Source organism: Camelus ferus, chromosome 29, assembly GCF_009834535.1.
Source record: "Camelus ferus isolate YT-003-E chromosome 29, BCGSAC_Cfer_1.0, whole genome shotgun sequence".
Lineage (NCBI taxonomy): Eukaryota > Metazoa > Chordata > Mammalia > Artiodactyla > Camelidae > Camelus > Camelus ferus.
This window is the reverse complement of record NC_045724.1, coordinates 20511262-20519087: the sequence shown is the minus strand read 5'-3', so window position 1 is coordinate 20519087 and position 7826 is coordinate 20511262.

Here is a 7826-nt window from a genome sequence, read left to right as displayed (position 1 = left end):
CACCTTTTTTAGCTTCAGCTGGGAACGTGCGCCTTGGGTAACTCAGTTTTCCACTATTCTGTGCATGTTCACAAATGATGATGAGAGTGCCACAAATACTGATTCGGGTTTACAAGTACATTTTAGTGAATGCATGAATATGGAAACTGCACATACTGAGGACTGACTGTACTAGCAAATAGATTCTAGCAACATATAAAAAGGGTCATCATACAATAAGACCAAGTGGGATCTATCTCAGGAATGCAGGTTGGTTTAACATCCAAAAATCTATTAATATAATATACCATAGCAACAGGAAATAGGACAAAACCCAAATTATCATCTCAATAGCTTCATAAAAATCATTTAACAAAACACAATATCCACTTATAATAAAAAAAATACTCAACACACTGGAAATAGAAGAGAGCTTTCTCAATCTGATAAAAAGCAAATGCTATACTTAATAGTAAAATACTGAATGATCCCCCCTAAGGCCAGCAACAAGAACAGTATATCCTCTCTCACCTCATTTATTGTACTGGAGTTTCACCACATTGTCCTGGAATTTCTAGCCAAGACAACTGGGCAAGAAAATGAAACAAAAGGCATCCAGATTGGAAAGAAGAAAGTAAGGCTAACTTTTTACAAATGACGTGCTCTTGTATATAGAAAATCCGAAGAAATTAAAGAAAATTTATTTCATTTATCTTAATATCAAAAGGAATGATAAACTTAGGAATAAAATTTTAAAATAAGGGCAAAACTTGTACTCTGAAAACTACAAAACATTCCTGAAAGAATTTAAAGAAGATCTAAATAAATACAAAGACATTCTGAGTTCATGGACTGGAAGACTTAAGGTTGGTAAATGGCAATCCTCCTAGGTTGACTTACAGATTTAACACAGTCCATCTAAAAATCCTAGCAGGATTCTTTTCAGAAATTGACAAGATGATCTTAAAATTCATATAGAAATGATACCAAATTGACAAAAATCTTGAAATGGAAGAACAAAGCTGGAAGGCTCACTCTTCATGATTTCAGCACGCACTTAAAAAGCTGTAAGTCATCAAGACAGTGAAGTACTAGAATTAAGAGAGACATAAAGATCACTGGAATAGAACTGGGAGTCCAGAAATAAACTCTCACATTAACAGTTAATTAATTTTGGACAAAGGTACCAAGACAATCCAATTGTGAAATGATAGTTTTTTTGTTTGTTTGTTTGTTTGTTTTTTGGCAAATGGTGTTGGGATAACTGGATGCCCACCTGCAAAAAATAAAGCTGGACCACTTTATTACACCATACACAATATGGACTCAAAATGGATCATAAGCCCCAATTTCTTAGAAGAAAATATAGGAGTAATCTTCATGAATTTGAGTAAGACAAAGTATTTGTATATATGGCACTAAAGCCAAAAGAAGAACAAAAAAAAGAATAGATAAACTGGACTTTATCAAGATGAAACACTTCTGTGTTTCAAAGAATATCATCAAGAAAATTAAAAGGCAGTTCACAGAATAAGAGAATATATTTGCGTACATACATCTGATAAGAGATATGTGTCCAGAATGTATAAAGAAATGTATGACTTAATAATAAAAAGATACAATTTCAAAATGGGCAAAGGATCTGAACAGATATTTTCCCAAACAAGACATACAAATGACCAATAAACACAATACAAATTGTTCAACATTGTTAGTCATTAGAGAAATATAGATCAAGGCCACAGTGAGATTCCGCTTCACACACACACCAGGATGGCTAACTGTTTTTTCAAAAGGCAGATTATAGCAAATGTTGACAAGGGTATGAAAATTGGAACCTTCATACACTGCTGGCTGGATTGTAAAATGATGCATTCAACTTTGGGCCACAGGCTGGCAGTTCCTCAGAATGTTTCTCTAAACATAGAGTTACTATGTGACTTAGTATTTCAACTTCTAGGTACATACCAAGAAAAATGAAAACACATGCCCATGCAAAAACTTGGACACAAATGTTCATTACATTATGAACTCTCAATTATTGATGACAGTCTAAAAGTGGAAACAATCTAAATGTCTATCAACTGATGAACAGGTAAATAAATGTGGCATACCCATACCATAGAATATTACTCGGCAGCAAAAATGACTGAAATCCCGATTCATGCCACAAGATGGATCAACATTGAAAACTTTATAAGCAAAGGTAGTCAGTTACAAAATACCACATATTATATAATCTCCATTTATGGGAAATATCCAGAATACACAAATCTGTAGAGACAGAGAGGTCAGCGGTTGTGTAGGACTGAGGTAACAGAGAGAAATGGAAAGTTACTCTGAACAAGCACAGGTGTTGTCTGTTTGTTTAGGCGGGATGAAAATGTTCTAAAATTAATTCTAGCTATAGTTGCAAAACTCTGTGACTGAACTGAAGCCCACTGAATTGTACACCTTAAATGGGCTAAGTGTATAAAGTATGAATTACGTCTTGAAAAAGCTGCTGTACGTATATTATTAAAATCAGGCACTCTTTCATATCTGTTGATGTCAAAGTCTGACCATATCTAGTGCTCGTGTGTATTTCAATGCCATCCCCAATGCATACCCTAATCACCCCTAGATTACTACAATAATCTACTATAGAAACTGTTTCCAGTTTCGATGAGCCATCTGTTGCAACAGATTTTATTAAAATACTATTTTCATTAAATCCCTCCCTTGCTCAATATCAGTAATTCTGTAATCTCTTCAGTCATCCATTTAAGGCCCATCATCAACTGGGCTATGTTGCCCACTGTGTTAGGCAGAAGAACAGCCTCTCAAAGAGGTCCATGTTCTAATTCCCCAAATCTTTAAATATGTTACTAGACATGGGAAAAGAGACTGTGCAGATGTGATTAAATTAAAGACCTTGAGATGGGGGAGATTATCTAGGATTATCCAGTTGGGCCCAATGTAATCACAAGGGTCCTTCTAAATGAAAGAGGGAAACAGGACAGTTAGAATCAGAGAAGAGGTGACTAAAGAAGCAGAGGTCAGAGTGATGTGTGCCACGATCTAAGGAGTGTAGGCAGCCTCGGGAAGGTAGAGGAGGCAAGAAATGGATTCCCCCCTAGAGTCTTCAGAAGGAATGCAGCTTCACTGGCCCATTTTTAACTCTGACATCCAGAGCTGTATGATAATAAATTTGGGCTGTTTTAAGCCACTAACTTTATGGCAATTCATTAAAACTGTAATAGGAAACCGTATAGCCATGCAGCAGTCTTACTATGATTCTCTGCTTTTTTTCAGATCCCTGATTTGAATAATCCTTCTCCACTTGTCTGGAAATTCCATTCTTTTCCTCACTGCCAACACAGCAAGGCCCACTTGGATACTAACATCCTCAAGAAGTTTCCACCCACTAACCCCACCTCTATGTGATTCTAATTCTGACTAGAGATTTCTTCAGGATAAATTATACCATCTACAATTAACTAGCACGTGCATTGCCTCGGATGACCATCTAGGTTGTACGTGGAAGGCACTTAGCACGCTGTATGGAATCTGTGGTGTGCTGATGAACCAACTCACAAAAACCCCCCAAAACCCCTGATATATAGTGTTCACTAATTAAATACTCCCCACAAGACTTATTTCAATCATCGTGCTGTACACCTGACACTTACACAATGTTATATGTCAATACATCTCAATAAATTGGGGGCCAAAAGAAGGCTGATTTCAAGTTACCAATGGTTTGATCACTGGCTCATATGGTCCTTGAATATTTAACAATGTCTTTAGTGAACTAGTTCAAGACATTGTCTCAAATTAGGTAGCTCCTTCCCTCAGTTCTTCTTTCCTGCCAATCTATGGTTATATTATAAATAAATGCTTAAGTATAGAAATGCATCTATTTTTGTTATATGCCATTGATACTTAATAGAAATTTCGAAGTCTTTGAATTTAATCATTTTCTCGGGGAGGACTCAAGGTAGATCTTCTCCCTCCCAGAAACTTGTATTAGTATATGTAATAATATGGGCTATTATTTTGTAGAAATATTTTTAGTCAATAAGGAAAACATTTAACAATCATTAAATTTACAGATATAAAAATTGAGGTTAAAAGTCTCAAAATCCAAAATACCGGATGTGTGACTATAGCCTTGTCATCTGTCATCAGTGGAGAGGAAGTCAGGGTCTCTGTAGCCTTGATATCATCCACTAAATGCCATGGTTCTTTCCCAGTGTGTACCTTCTTTGTCACGTACCCCACTGATTTGATTCATTTTCATTCATTCAACAAATACAGACTCTCAAGACGGCTCAAAATAGGAGGCAGGCATATTTGTTCAGGGACACCTGGGCACCTACTCTGCCTTTCCACTCTCACTTCTCACCCCCATTGATATTGCTCCATAATAATTTCCCACAAAATAAGTAGCTTAAAACAACACCCATTTATTATCATACAATTCTGCACATTCAAAGTCCAGGATGGTACAGTTGAGCTCTTTCTTAGGATACCACAAGGCTAAAATCAAGGTGTTGGCTACACTGACTTCTAACTGAGGAAGCTTGAAGAAAAACCCAATTCCAAGATCATTCCTGTTAATAGCAAAATGTAGTTCCTTGCAATTATAGGACTAAGTCTCTGTCTCCTTGCTAGCTCTCAGGTGAGGCTGCTCTTGGCTCCTAGAGGTCATCAAAACTCCTTGCCACATGGCTTCTCTATCTTTAAGTCAGCAATGGTGTGTCAAAGCCTTCTCATGCATCCAGTCTCTGACTTCCTCTTTTACAACCAGATAGAGACAACTCTCAGCTTCTACAGGATCATGTGATTAGGTAAGGCCCACACAGATGCTCTCCAGAAGGTCAACTGTGCCATGCAACACAAGCTCATCATAAAAATAAAGCTCATCACATTCTCAGTCCTGGGGATTACTCAGGGCATGTACATGTAGGAAAAGGCCACCCCCACCATCAGTCTTTCCAATGCCTAGTTTGGTTCAAGAAGAAAAGAAATTGATATTGTAAAGACCGATAGAAATCTGTAGATTATTACTATAAATTCTTGTGGAATGGAGAGACACAAATCTAAGACCCTACTTCGAGCTGAAAGCATCATCAGAAGCGATGTGCTCCTTCTAGGGCCTCAGGGAGCCACAGAAGGCAACACTGGTAAGTGAGATATATGCTGTCTGTAAGATTTCATCTGTATGGATAATTAACTCAGGAACTTAATTGACTTCAGGAGGATGGGGAAGCTTTTTCAGACAATGTATAGAGTGTCAGATACGATATTTCAGTTGGTGTCGAAAGTGAGACCAGATATCCTGTCAAGACAGATGTGCTTCTAGCTTAAAGTCTCTAGTAAGGGGTAAAGATAAGAAAACAGATGATAAGGAGGCAGCGTTCTGACCATGCCCTAGGCAAAAGAAGAAATCTGTACAAGTGCCCTCAGAGGGAAAACAGGACCTGGTGCATCGGAGCAACTGCAAGCATCTCCATGTGGTTGGAAGGTGGAGTTGGAGTGGGGACAAGATGAGGCTGGAGAAGGGGTAAGGAGAAGGTCACAGAGAGCCAAATACACTGGCTGAAGGCCATTCATCCTCAAAATAATTGGAAGTCCAGCAATTCTCTGTATAAAAACATATCCTAAGGACAGAATCATAAAAGTCAAAAAAGATTCATGAACCAGAATATGGACTACAATGTAATATAAAAGCCATCCATGCCCCCCACCATGGAAATAAACTCAATGTTCATCAAAAGGGGGCTCATAAAAATAACTGATGGAGTTGGCAGCCTTAAAAATGATGATATGCATTCCATGTTTATTGACAGGAAACAGTACTATTTTAAGAAGAATATGAAGAAGGAATCGGAGGAGCAAGACAAGCAGCACTTATGAGTGCTCACTATGCACTAGGCAGGGAGCTCAGCCCTTAACAACTAATATTACATTTGATCCTCTCAACAATCCAATGGTAAAAACTGCAAATTGCTCCTATTTTACAGATGAGGAGATTGAAGCACAAGTGGGCAAACAACCAGCTTAAATCCACACACTTACTGAGCAGCAGAGCCAGGACCAGAACCCAGGCAGAGGCAGTGTGAATCCCGTCTCTCACACAGGGTCATGCTTTCCTTTTGCAGAGACATTCTCTGAAAGTTGTTTCTTTTTCAGCTTGTTGTTTAAACTCAACCACTCGCCTTACTTCCATGGTATCATTTGTTCCTCCTGAGTGCCATGGTGGTGTCAACTTAGACATTAGGGAAACTGGTTAACTGTGAGTTTAAGGGTAACTGTGAGTGCATTTGCCGTTTGTAATGGACAAATCAGGCACAGTAAGAGGAAGTCCTGCAACACCCAGGATGGTCTTGATGGTGACGCCCACCCAAATCGATAAACTTTCTGTTGGTCTCGGAGAAGAACTACAACACGGTTACTTTCAGTGTGTGGCACTGAGGCAACGTTTGACTCATGGCTGAAAGAATTTTGTCACCTGTAGGAATCATCGAAATGTTTCCTTATTTGTCTGGTTTATAGTTTTAGAGAATGAAGAAGTAGTATAATTTCCTCTATCCATGGTTATATATCTTATGTGGGGTTCCTAGTATTTGGACAATATTTTTATAATGTTATTATGTATGACATTGTTTTCCTGCAAAATATTAGAATATTTATCAGATTTTCTTTACCTTCAGAAAAATGTTGATTGTTTTTGTTCTTGCATTAAATGCTTGTGCCATTTAAAAAGTTTTCTACAGCCTTAGAACAATTTACCACAATTTTTTATTTTATGAACTAGAATTTGATACACAGTTATCTACTTTTTAATCAGTTTTGACTTAATCCTTTGGAATTTGCTTTTTGTTTGTTTGTTTTACATTGCAGATGAGTTAGGACACTGAAGCAAAATAACTAAATTGCACAATTGGCTCAAATGAAGACTGGTACCTGGCGTGGTAAGGAGGATAAAAAAAGAAGAAACTTGTAGTAATAATATATACATACAATAATTCAGACAGATTATCCAAATTAAAAATATATGCCTTAAACGTACATTTTTCACTTTAGTTACTGAAAAATTGAGGGATACAAGGTGTTGAAGGTGTGGTAAATTTTGTAAAACTAGTACAACTCCAAAGTGCCCTCGACTTAAATGGAAAAAGCAATCATGGGATGGGTGCCTAATTAATTAAATTAAAAAATACAATCACTTATAAAATTATTATAATACCCTATCATAATTTTTTTTTTAGCCAATAACTGTAAACTTCACTGATACGTCATGTGGTAGCAGTAACGTCTATTTTTCACTAGTGGAGAGTTTGTCTAAAAAGAAAGGTGAGCAGATTCACTGAAGCTGTAAAGAAGGGAAAAAAGAGAAAATTAGGAACAGATAAAAGGGTGCACCACATTTGCCTATAAATATGAACTGGAAAAATTATCTTCAAAATGGACTTCTGAAATATCGTTGGACACTCTTTATGTCCCCTGTTTAGCTATGGCAATTTTCAGTATCAGCTGTATCCCAAGAATTCCCAGAGCAGAAATTAAGCTTGGAATTGTCTCCTGATCCAGAGGCATCCCTATCCATTGCCTATGGGACAGTTCTACTCAGATCCCCAGTGGAACTTCAGATTCAGTGGGATCCAAAATAGCCTTTTTACCTCTCCTCTGCCCTGCTTGATTCAGATTTTCCCCCTCTTTCTACATTCTTTCTCTTGGAGTCTCAAGCCAGCATGGACCCATCTGTGTAAGCTGGAGACACAGAGGTCATCTGCTTCCTCCTTTTCCCTCACTCGACTATCCACCGTGCCATGAAATTATGACAGCTCTGCTTTTCATGT